Below are 12,723 nucleotides of genomic sequence, written 5' to 3'. Positions count from 1 at the left end.
ACTTTCAGTTTTCACTTTCATGCATTGGAGAAGGAAATGGCAACCCACTCCAGTGTTCTTGCCTGGAGAATCCCAGGGACCGGGGAGCCTGGTGGGCTGCCGTCTGTGGGGTCGCACAGAGTCGGAGACGACTGAAGCGGCTTAAGCAGCAGCAGCAATGTCCAGAATATTCTTTTGTATAGTGAAAACCCATATTGTTTTGTGTTCGAAGTAATGAAAACCAGGACAGTTCAGTTCCTTTAAGGGTTGTATTCTATTAGAGCCAAAAAAAAAAAAAACAACCATAAAAAGTTGCGTAAGAAATGTAAGTTACGGTTTGAGATATTTGAAGACGTCTAAAAACCTATATTTGGCATGGAAAGAGCTGGTGACTGCTGGAAACATGTGCCCTTCCACTGATTGTTGCCATGTGGGAATGTGCGTCCCTCATGCACAGATCTGACTTTCCCCCTCACAGGCCAAAAGTCTCTATCTTTGTAATATTTCTTGATTTTTATTGTTATTGGCAACCAATCCTTTATGCAGTCACATAGCCTCTATGGGCCAGGAACAGCCAGTTTGTGACACCTGCAGATTATCACCTGAGTACTCAGAAATAATTGGAATTAAGAGAGGAAAAAGTTCCTGGAAACTGTGTCAGGAAGGGATTTAAGAAAACAGTGGGATTTAAAATGGGTTGAAAAGGAGCAGTGTCATGGAGGAGAAAAATATAACCAGTGAAGACTTCGCTGTTGGTCTAGTGGCTAGGACTCTGCATTGCCAATGTAGGGGTCCCTGGGTTCAGTCCCTTGGTAGGGGAACTAAGAGCTCACAACTAAAGATTCTGCATGCTGCAGAATAAATGTGAAGCAGCTAAGTAAATAAATATTTAAAGAAAGAAAGAAAAGAGAATGCAATCAGTGAGTAAAATCTCAGTTGGAAAGTGAATAGTAGGTTTGGAAGATCGTAAGTAAACTCTCCTTAGGAGAAGTCTGAGAAGGCAAGTACGGTAAATGGAGGAAAACTGGTTTGGGAGACCCTTGAAAATACTAGAGTTTATCCTCAGGCACTGGTTCTCAAATTTGAGCTTATGTCATAATCACCTGGCAGGTTTGTGAGATAGTGGCAGGCATGGCCCCCACCTCCAGAGTTCTTGCTTCAGAAGTTCTGGGGTGGGGCTTGAGAATTTCCCTCTTATCCATTCTCAGTTGCTGGAGTTGCTGTTGGTCTGGGGACCACACTGAGAACTACTGTCCTAGCATGGGGGAAACTATTGGAGGAATTTGAGGTGGATTAGTAAGGAGATCACGTTCATGGTTCAGTGTAAGTCTTGCTGTGTTGTCCAAGATGGAGGATTGGGGAAGGGAGGAAAGAGAGAAGAAAAGGTTCCTTACAGTTAGTTAACACCTGTTGGTGCCAGGCCCTCTCATGCACACAATTTCATTTCATAGTCTGATGTGTAAGTCTTAATATTTTCACATGGAGAGTAGTAGAGATTCCCCAGGTCCTATAGCTCTGAGATTATCAGAGCCCCTTAAGACTAGCTCAGATTTGAACTAGGGTAGTAGCAGTGGAAATGAATCAAAACGTTGGCTGGTGATAGAATTTAGAAAAATCGAGACTCGCCCAGAAGACTGAAACCTTGAAGTAGAAGTTGGGAAATCAGTCCTAACTGGAGGGGTGATCAAAGGTAAGGCAGACAGAGAACTTTAGAATATTCCCTACATGAGCTCAGCGCGTGTTCTCTCTCACTCTTCTGTAACAATGACCTAGGTAAAAGTCGCTTATTTAAAAAGCCATTCTGTTCTACCCAGATTTTCTGAAAATTATTTGAAAAGGAGAAAGTAAAGCCTCCAGTGGGGGTGGTGGTGGTGATGTATTCACTAAGCCGGGTCCAACTTGCAACCCCATGGACTGAGCCCTCCAGGCTCCTCTGTCCATGGAATTCTCGAGGCAAGAGTGCTGGAGTGGGTTGCCACTTCTTTCTCCAGGGGATCTTCTCAACCCAGGGATCGAACCTAGGTCTCCTGCATGGGGGTGGTGGGAGATGGTAAAGAGATGGATGGCATCCGACAGCCTAGCTCCACATTAAAGGTAATTAGCATGGAGAAATGGAAACGCATGGTGTAACACCACTTTGCCTGTATGAACTGTTGTGCTGCAGACGCTGACCTAATGTATTGATTTTGGAAATCCTCTCTGCTGTTTCTTGCCAGAGTAGTTATTGAAATTAAGAATATTCATTGGATCAATTTCAAGACAAATACTCCAAGTCAGACTGGCTGCTGCCGAACAAATTTTTAATGAAGGAAACATCCATATATTGAAACCAGACTTTAAGGAGGAAGTCCTAAAAATATACAGTGAAATCTAGAAAAATGTAAGTTTTCGAACATCAGTCAACTAAGTAATCAACATAATGGAGTTATACATACGAAATTATAGCATACATTCATTCATTTATTCCGTGACTGATAAACTATGTTGTGGATCCAGTGATAACTCAGTCTAGGAAGACTGACACTTTTTAAAAAATGGTCACAAAATGATGTGATCAGCATTGTAATGCTGATTTCAAGAGTTAGAAATGGTGACTGAAGGAGTGTAGAAAGGAGGCCACAGAAATGTTTTTAGAGGAGACCCTTTTAAGTTGATCTTCAAGGCTGAGGAGGAATTTGCGAGGTGATTAAGGCATTCTGAGAAGAGACATCAAGAACAATGGCCACGATGTATAAAAGACTGAGTTTTTCTGGGACCTTCGTGCAGATCAGGATAGGTATAGCAATATGATAAGAGTGGAGGAGGGGGATGAATTCACTTGGAAGGGTGGATAAGAGCACTCATAAAGAATATGAAACTAAACTTCATGTTAGGAACCATGTTGGACCCGTATACCAATGAATGCTAAGGCCTTAACAGAGCTCCTAGGATATAACAGAGCTCCGTAGACTGTCAGTAAATAGTTGCTCAGTGAATGAATGGCTAAAGCACAGGGGAAACAAAATTGAACAAATAATACACAAGGAACTTTTAAAGTATTTTAAGCATTTTAAAGTATTTTAAGGGGAGTAATATAGTCAGTTTTACATTTTATGAGGATAAGTGGTGGTATGGAAGATGAATTAATAATGGCCATAGTTAGCAGTCAGTCTAATGAGTGTGGGGTGGTATCTCATTGTACTTTTAAATTGCATTGTCTTTATGATTGATGATGGTGAATTTCTTTTCATGTGCTTATTGATCATTTGTGCATCTTCTTGGAGAGCTGCCTCTTCAAGCCCTTGGCACTTTTTTGATTTGGGTTGTTTCTGTTGTTGAGTGTCAGAAGTTCTTTATATATTCTGGATATGAATCTCATGTCGGGTATATGATTTGCAAGTATTTTCTCCCATCCTGTTGGTTGCTTTTTACTCTGTTGACATTGTCTTTTGATGCACAAATTTTTTAAATTTCCATAAAGACGAATTTGTTAAAAATACTGGCCATAGCAATGGCTATAATAGGTTGTGCCCATTGGTAGATTACAATTTTTATCTTAAGAAAAACTTGAAAAGTATTAGCATATAGCACATGTAATAGGGATAAAAAATGTTTTGTGAAGCTTGTTTCAGGTATATGTCTGTGTATTGAGTGGTGTAGGTGTGTTTCTTTCTATGAACTTCTGTCAGAGTTTGAAAGCCATTATACTAGAGAAATCTGAGTGTGATGGTAAGAGAATGGAATGGATGTAAAAGATATTTAGAGGAAAACAAGTGTGAAACCACGCACCTTAAAATTCTGCTGTCCATATGAACCCTCTTGCAGGAGAGGGGATGTACTTACCCAACCTCTTTCAGTATTTTTGCCTACTTGGTGCTTTCATTATATATTAATAAGTAGACTTTCTGGGGGAATATTGGTGCTTTGAGGTATCTTACTGAGTGTTGTAAGTGCTACAAAATTTCTTTTTATTTTCCTACTCAGTGTAAAATTGTAGGATGAAACCATACTCTTAGGAATTGTGAAAATTCGTTGTAACAGTTTGATTATTGGCCAGCTTCTTTGATTTCTTTCCCTAAGAAAGCAGGAAAGGGTGCTTAGATACATGAGCAGGTGGGAAGTCCTTCTCCCTGTTGTTGCTTAGTTGCTAAGTCGTGTCGGACTGTTCTGCAGCCCCATGGACTGTAGCCTGCCAGGCTTCTCTGTCCATGGGATTTCCCAGGCAAGAATACTGGAGTGGGTTGCCATTTCCTCTTCAGTGGATCTTCCCGGACCAGGATTGAACCCAGGTCTCCTGCATTGGCAGGCAGGTTCTTTATCACTGAGCCACCTGGGCCTGCATGATTTTGCCACTCTAGTAGACTTAGTCTATTCTGTCTGTGACATGTACATACAGGCAGAATGGTGCTCATAGAAGGCTGAGTCATATTGGCGCTTTTTAAAAACTGTGAGCAAGAGCCTTTGTTGTGATTTATTTATGTATTATTATTTTTCGATTGCACTTCCTCTTCATCACCGCGTGCGGGCTTTTTCTAGCTACAGTGAACAGGGGCTGCTCTTCATTGTGGTGCACAGGTCTTGCGGTGGCTTCCTGTTGCAGAGCACAGACTCTGTGGCTTGCAGGCTTTGGTAGTAAGGGCACATGGGCTGTATTGTTCCAAGGCATGTGGAATCTTTCAGACTAGGGATCGTTGAACCCATGTCCCTTGTATTGGCAGGCGGATTCTTAACCACTGGACCAATATAGAGGGAACTCCTCTGTGCTGGCGTTTAAAAAGTTTACGGACTTCTTTAAAATCCAGTTGGTTTTGTGAAATTAATGGATTTAAGTATATTTTGCATTTAGTTGTCAAGTGGAATTATTCTGTATAGAACAAGAAAACATTAAAAATTTTAGAAATTGGGTCTGTTCTTTCACCTAATACATTATTAGGATCTCCTACTGATAAGGTTTGCACAGAAAATGTAAATTAAGTTTTCCTTTTGGCCTAAGCCAAAGAGAGAAAGGAACAACACAAACAGCCTGTGCCATAACCAAATATGATTATTTGATGTTCCCTTAATGCGACATGGTGCCACTCCTCTTTTTATACAACAATCTGCTGCTGCTGCTGCTGCTAAGTCGCTTCAGTCATATCTGACTCTGTGTGACCCCATAGACGGCAGCCCACCAGGCTCCCCTGTCCCTGGGATTCTCCAGGCAAGAACAGTGGAGTGGGTTGCCATTTCCTTCTCCAATGCATGAAAGTGAAAAGTGAAAGTGAAGTTGCTCCGTCATGTCCGACTCCTCACGACCCCATGGACTGCAGCCCACCAGGCTCCTCCGTCCATGGCATTTTCCAGGCAAGAGGACTGGAGTGGGGTGCCACTGCCTTCTCCAATGCAAGAATCTAGATACTGTATAGATCTGGCTCAATGAAATCTGCAGTTTCCCCAGATTCTGCCACTGGTTGTTAGGCGTTGGTCAGTCAGCCTTGCCTTACGAGCCTCACCTGTGAAATGGACTTTGGTCTGCTGTTCTGAGGTTTAGCTGAGGGAATGCCTGCTCAATAGCTCACACATTATCAACATTGAGTAAAAGGTAGCAGCTGCTGCTCTGCCTTTCAGAAGGTCCAGAGGGTTTGGAAGCACCAAGAAAATCAGCCCTCAGGGAGAGATTTGAAAGTATAAAATTCTGGAATTATATACATGTGGATAGCTTTCTAGTTTTGGCAAAGAATGAATGACCTAAAATGTTATCCTCTTCCTGGCTCTTCCTTTTCACTTAAAGACCTTTTCAGATTTCTGTTGGCATGAAAGGGCAGGGAACTTTACAATCCCAAATTGTTATAAATCCTACAATATAAGCCATAAGCTTGTCAGATAGCTGGCATGGATTTTCTGAGAAAAACTACAAATAAATTGTTGTAAGAAATCACTATTCTAAATGTTACAGCAAAATCTATATTCTACTGATATTTATTGTTGTTGTTCAGTCACAAGTTGTGTCCGACTCCTTGCCACCCTGTGAACATCAGGCTTCTCTGACCTTCCGTGTCCTTCACTGTCTCCTGGTGTTTGTTCAAACTCATGTCCACTGAGTCAGTGATGCCATCCAACCATGTCATCCTCTGGTGCCCCCTTCTCCTGCCTTCAATCTTTCCTGGCATCAGAGTCATAGTGAGTGGAATCTTGGCATCAGGTGGCCAAGAATTGGAGCTTCAGCTTCAGCACCAATCCTTCCAACGAATATTCAGGGTTGATTTCCTTTAAAATTGACTGGTTTGATCTCCTTGCAGTCCAAGAGACTCTCAAGAGTCTTTTCTAGCATCACAGTTCAAAATCATTAATTCTTTGATGCTCAGCCCCTTTAATGGTCCAGCTCTCACATCCATACACAACTACTGGAAAAACCATAGCTTTGATTAGACGGACCTTTGTCAGCAAAGTGATGTCTCTGCTTTTTAATACTCTGTCTAGATTTGTCTGGCTTTTCTTCCAAGGAGCAAGTGTCTTTTAATTTCATGGCTGCAGTCACCATCTGCAGTGGTTTTGGAGCCCAAGAAAATTAAATCTGTCACTGTTCGCATTGTTTCCCCATCTAATTGCCATAAAGTGATGGGACCAGATGCCATGATCTTAGTTTTTTGAATGCTGAGTTTTAAGTCAGCTTTTTCACTCTCCTCTCTCACCTTTATCAAGAGGCTCTTTAGTTCCTCTTCACTTTCTGCCGTTAGAATGTTGTTATCTGCATTTCTAAGGTTGTTGATACTTTTCCCAACAATCTTGATTCCAGTTTTGATTCATCCAGTCCAGCATTTAGCATGATATACTCTGCATAGAGGGGGCTCAGTTGGTAAAGAATCTGCCTGAAGTGCAGGAGACTTGGGTTCCGCTCCTAGGTTGGGAAGATCCCCTGGAGAAGGAAATGGCAACCCATTCCACTATTCTTGCCTGGAGCGTCCCATGGATAGAGGAGCCTGGCAGGCTACAGTCCCTGGAGTCGCAAGAGTCGGACACAACTTAAAGATTAAACCACCACCGCCACCACTCTGCATAGAATTTAAATAAGCACGGTGACAATATACAGCCTTGACGTACTCCTTTCCCAATTCTGAACCAGTCCATTGTTCCATGTCCGGTTCTAACTGTTGCTTCTTGACCTGCATACAGGTTTCTTGGGAGGCAGTTAAGATGGTCTGGTGTTCCCGTCTCTTTAAGAATTTTCCACAGTTTGTTGTGATCCTCACAGTCAGAGGCTTTAGCTTGCTCATGAAGCAGAAGTAGACGTTTTTCTGGAATCCCCTTGCTCTTTCTATGATCAATGGATGTTGGCGCGAGATAAAACCTGTACCTCATCCTTAAGTGTTGTCTTTCTCTCCCATCCATATCTTATGTTACCAGCTCCTCCAGAATTCATCCAGCATCTAACTCCAGCCTGCCTGGTCGAGGTCACTGTTAGCTCATCTGCATTTTTGCAGTAGTTTCTTAGCTGCTCTTTTCCTTTCTGTTCTTGCATCAGATCTGAAGGGAAGTCAGATTGGGTTCTCCTCTGCCCCTTGACCTCCCCTCTCACTCAGAGTCGAATTCCTTCCAGTCATCTTTAAGGCCCTATATCTGATCCCCTCTCTGGCCTTCTCCTTTACACTTTCTCTCTTGCTCATTCACCTGCAGCCACACTGACCTTCTCATTCATAGCCTGTTGTCTGTTTCCCTTGGATGTTAGCCTCATGGGGGCAAGAACTATTGTTCTGTTAGATCACTGTTGCATCCCCAGTGCTAAACTGCTTTGTTGGATAAATGCTTTTGGATCTTGTTTCTCTCTCTCTTTCTCTTCATATTACTTTCCTCTTTTTGAAGAGCATAGCTCTGTTGGGTAAGAGATTGTCATGGGAAGAATTAATTAAAGAATTAATTAAAAAATTTTTTAAATTAAGTTAATTAAATATTTTAAATGTAAGTTGTTCTTTGGCTCCTCCTAATGATGCCCCATCACTGTACCCTGAAAATGCTTCTTACCACTTTGGGAGGCACAGAGTTACTAATATCCATTTCCCAAGGTAGCTCCTTTATTCTAAAATAATTTATGGAGAAGAAAATGCCACAGAGAGTCAAAAACCTGGGTTTGAGTCCACCGGCTATGACTGTAGTCAGCTAACTCACTCTTAGTTTCTCTCTTAAATGAGAATAACTATCCAATTGTCCTCATGGAATTGTCTGGGAGAATAAAGTGAAATAAAGTATTCGAAATGGTTCATACACTCTTGAGTGACAGGCAAGTGGGAAATGAAATAAGATCAGATTAGCATTCTTTAGAATAATTGCAGTATGTCAGACTCCATGGCAAACTTTGAGGATCCTAACATGGAAAATCAGTTCAGTCGCTCAGTCATGTCCGACTCTTTGCGACCACGTGGACCACAGCATGCCAGGCCTCCCTGTCCATCACCAACTCCCGGAGTTTACCCAGACTCATGTCCATTGAGTTGGTGATGCCATCCAACCATCTCATCCTCTATCATCCCTTTCTCTTCTTGCCTTCAGTCTTTCTCAGCAAAATGAATCAGTTCTTCACATCAGGTGGCCAAGGATTGGAGTTTCAGCTTCAACATCAGTCCTTCCAATGGATATTCAGGACTGATTTCCTTTAGGATGGACTGATTGGATCTCCTTGCAGTCCAAGGGACTCTCAAGAGTCTTCTCCAACACCGCAGTTCAAAAGCATCAATTCTTTGGCTCTCAGCTTTCTTTATACTCCAACTCTCACGTCCATCCATGACCACTGGAAAAACCAAAGCTTTGACTAGACAGACCTTTGTTGGAAAAGTAATGTCTCTGCTTTTTAATATGCTATCCAGGTTGGTTATATCTTTTCTTCCAAGGAGCAAACATTTTTTAATTTCATGGCTGCAGTCACCATCCACAGTGATTTTGGAGCCCCCCAAAAATAAAGTCTGTCACTGTTAACATTGTTTCCCCATCTATTTGCCATGAAGTGATGGGACCAGCTGCCATGATCTTCGTTTTCTGAATGTTGAGGTTTAAGCCAACTTTTTCACTCTCTTCTTTCACTTTCATCAAGAGGCTTTTGAGTTCCTCTTCACTTTCTGCCATAAGGGTGGTGTCATCTGCATATCTGAGGTTATTGATATTTCTCCCGACAATCTTGATTCCAGCTTGTGCTTCTTCCAGCACAGCGTTTCTCATGATGTACTCTGCATATAAGCTAAATAAGCATGGTGACAATATACAGCCTTGACATACTCCTTTTCCTATTTGGAACCAGTCTGTTGTTCCATGTCCAGTTCTAACTGTTGCTTCCTGACCTGCATATAGGTTTCTCAAGAGGCAGGTCAGGTGGTCTGGTATGCCCATCTCTTTCAGAATTTTCCACAGTTTATTGTGATCCACACAGTCAAAGGCTTTGGCATAGTCAAGAAAGCAGAAATAGATGTTTTTCTGGAACTCTCTTGCTTTTTTCCATGATCCAACAGATGTTGGCAATTTGATCTCTGGTTCCTGTGCCTTTTCTAAAACCAGCTTGAACATCTGGAAGTTCACGGTTCACGTATTGCTGAAGCCCGGCTTGGAGAATTTTGAGCATTACTTTACTAGTGTGTGAGATGAGTGCAATTGTGCGGTAGCTTGAGCATTCTTTGGCATTGCCTTTCTTTGGGATTGAAATGAAAACTGATCTTTTCCAGTCCTGTGGCCACTGCTGAGTTTTCCAAATTTGCTGGCATATTGAGTGCAGCACTTTCATAGCATCATCTTTCAGGATTTGAAATAGCTCCACTGGAATTCCATCACCTCCACTAGCTTTGTTCATAATGATGCTTTCTAAGGCCCACTTGACTTCACATTGCAGGATGTCTGGCTCTAGGTGAGTGATCACACCATTGTGATTATCTGGGTCATGAAGATCTTTTTGTACAGTTCTTCTGTGTATTCCTGCCACCTCTTCTTAATATCTTCTGCTTCTGTTAGCTCCATACCATTTCTGTCCTTTATCGACCCCATCTTTGCATGAAATGTTACCTTGGTATCTCTAATTTTCTTGAAGAGATCTCTAGTCTTTCCTATTCTGTTGTTTTCCTCTATTTCTTTGCACTGATCACTGAGGAAGGCTTTCTTATCTCTCCTTGCTATTCTTTGGAACTCTGCATTCAGATGCTTATATCTTTCCTTTTCTCCTTGGCTTTTTGCTTTTCTTCTTTTCACAGCTATTTGTAAGGCCTCCCCAGACAGCTATTTTGCTTTTTTGCATTTCTTTTCCATGGGGATGGTCTTGATCCCTGCCTCCTGTACAGTGTCATGAACCTCATTCCATAGTTCATCAGGCACTCTGTCTGTCATATCTAGTCCCTAAAATCTATTTCTCACTTCCACTGTATAATCATATGGATTTGATTTAGGTCATCCCTGAATGGTCTAGTGGTTTTCCCTACTTTCTTCAATTTAAGTCTGTATTTGGCAATAAGGAGTTCATGATCTGAACCACAGTCAGCTCCCAGTTTTGTTTCTGCTGTCTGTATAGAGCTGCTCCATCTTTGGCTGCAAAGAATATAATCAGGCTGATTTCGGTGTTGACCATCTGGTGATGTCCATGTGTAGAGTCTTCTCTTGTGTTGTTGGAAGAGGGTGTTTGCATTCTCTTGGCAAAACTCTTTTAGCCTTTGCCCTGCTTCATTCCATATTCCAAGGCCAAATTTGCCTGTTACTCCAGGTGTTTCTTGACTTCCTACTTTTGCATTCCAGTCCCCTAGAATGAAAAGGACATCTTTTTTGGGTGTTAGTTCTAAAAGGTCTTGTAGGTCTTCATAGAACCATTCAACTTCAGCTTCTTCAGTGTTACTGGTTGGGGCATAGGCTTGGATCACTGTGATGTTGAATGGTTTGCCTTGGAAATGAACAGAGATCATTCATTTTTGAGATTGCATCCAAGTACTGCATTTCGGACTCTTCTGTTGACCATGATGGCTACTCCATTTCTTCTGAGGGATTCCTGCCCACACTAATAGATATAATGGTCATCTGAGTTAAATTCACCTATTCCAGTCCATTTTAGTTCGCTGATTCCTAGAATGTCGATGTTCACTCTTGCCATCTCCTGTTTGACCACTTCCAGTTTGCCCTGATTCATGGACCTGACATTCCAGGTTCCTATGCAGTATTGCTCTTTACAGCATTGGACCTTACTTCTATCACCAGTCACGTCCACAACTGGCTATTGTTTTTGCTTTGGCTCCATCCCTTCATTCTTTCTGGAGTTATTTCTCCACTGATCTCCTGTAGCTTATTGGGCACCTACTGACCTGGAGAGTTCCTTTTTCAGTATCCTATCATTTTGCCTTTTCATACTGTTCATGGGGTTCTCAAGGCAAGAATACTGAAGTGGTTTGCCATTCCCTTCTCCAGTGGACCACATTGTGTCAGACCTCTGCACCATGACCCGCCCGTCTTGGGTGGCCCCACAGGGCATGGCTTAGGTTCATTGAGTTAGACAAGGCTGTGGTCCATGTGATTAGATTGACTAGTTTTCTGTGATTATGGTTTCAGTGTGTCTGCCCTCTGATGCCCTCTTGCAAGACCTACCATCTTACTTGGGTTTCTCTTACCTTGGATGTGGGGTAACTCTTCACGGCTGCTCCAGCAAAGTGCAGGCACTGCTCCTTACCTTGGATAAGGTTGCCCCTCCTGACCTTGAATGTGGAGTAGCTCCTCTTGGCCCTCCTGCGCCCGGGCAGCACTAGTTCCATATATTGGGTTGGCCAGGAAGGTCATTCCTGTGTTCCTGTAACAGCCTGAAAAACCCAAACAAACTTTTTGGCCAACCCAATATATATGCCCAGTGTGTCTGCTTCTTTGAGTTCCTCAGTTGTCTCTGATGTGGTACAGACCAAGCCCAGCCTCTGTATAAGTACGTCCTCAGCCTGGAAGGCCTGCCTCGTCCTTCTGCAGCTTTATTTAACCTTTCACACCCAGCCCCGGCATTGACTCCTCGGTGACTTTGAACCTTCTCCTGCCCCAGGAAAGTTCTTTTCCATGACCTTGTCTGTTCTCACAGCCTATTGCTCTTTCTCTGAACACAGTGTTTGTAGTACTATGAGCTGTTGAAGTGCTGGGTTTAGACCATTTAGGGTAAGATAATGAGGCAGTCCACCAAAGGAGGTGTAGTGGAGTGAATGTTGGTCTCCAAAATGATTTGTCCACATCCTAAACTCTGGAACTGGAGAATGTGATTCTCTTCGGAAAAAGGATCTTTGCAGATATAATTAAGTTGAAGACCTTGGGATGAGACCATCTTGGATTATCTGAATGGGCCCAATTCAGTGACAAATACCCACACAGAAGAGAGACACAAAGAGTAGGCCATGTGAAGAAGGAGGCAGATATTGGAGTCTTTTAACTATGAGCTGAGGAGCCCCTGATGCCCCAGGAAGCTGGGAGGCGCAGGGAAGAGTCTCCGTCTAGAGCCTTCAGAGGGAGCGATGTCCTCCTAGCATTTTGGTCTCCGACTTCCCACCTCCAGAGCCATGAGACGATAGGTTTCTGTGGGTTTAATCCACTGAGTTTACGGTAACTTGTTACAGCAGCCTTCGGGTGCTAATATAGAAGTTTATAGTACGGTGACTGGCGCATAATAAAATGTCATTGTCACCACCATCGAAAACATTATCATGACTGTTGTTATTGTAACCTGGCATGGGGCGTGGACGGTAGTACTGCTCAGAAGATCGCCTTGCCTGTGCATGTCCAGTTTGCTGGTAGTGATAGTGGTGTGGA

At 42.7% G+C, this 12,723-nt stretch overlaps 1 protein-coding gene across 1 annotated transcript in view; it reads left to right on the top strand.

Moving 5' to 3' along the window:
• Positions 1-12,723, top strand: part of MMAA (metabolism of cobalamin associated A) — a 32,067-nt gene that overhangs the window by 685 nt on the left and 18,659 nt on the right. The gene's annotated exons all lie outside the window — the stretch shown is intronic.

Source organism: Capricornis sumatraensis, chromosome 17 (genome assembly GCF_032405125.1).
Source record: "Capricornis sumatraensis isolate serow.1 chromosome 17, serow.2, whole genome shotgun sequence".
In the NCBI taxonomy this organism is placed as follows: domain Eukaryota; kingdom Metazoa; phylum Chordata; class Mammalia; order Artiodactyla; family Bovidae; genus Capricornis; species Capricornis sumatraensis.
Note: the sequence above shows the minus strand (reverse complement) of the source record. Positions and strands in the feature narration are given on the sequence as shown.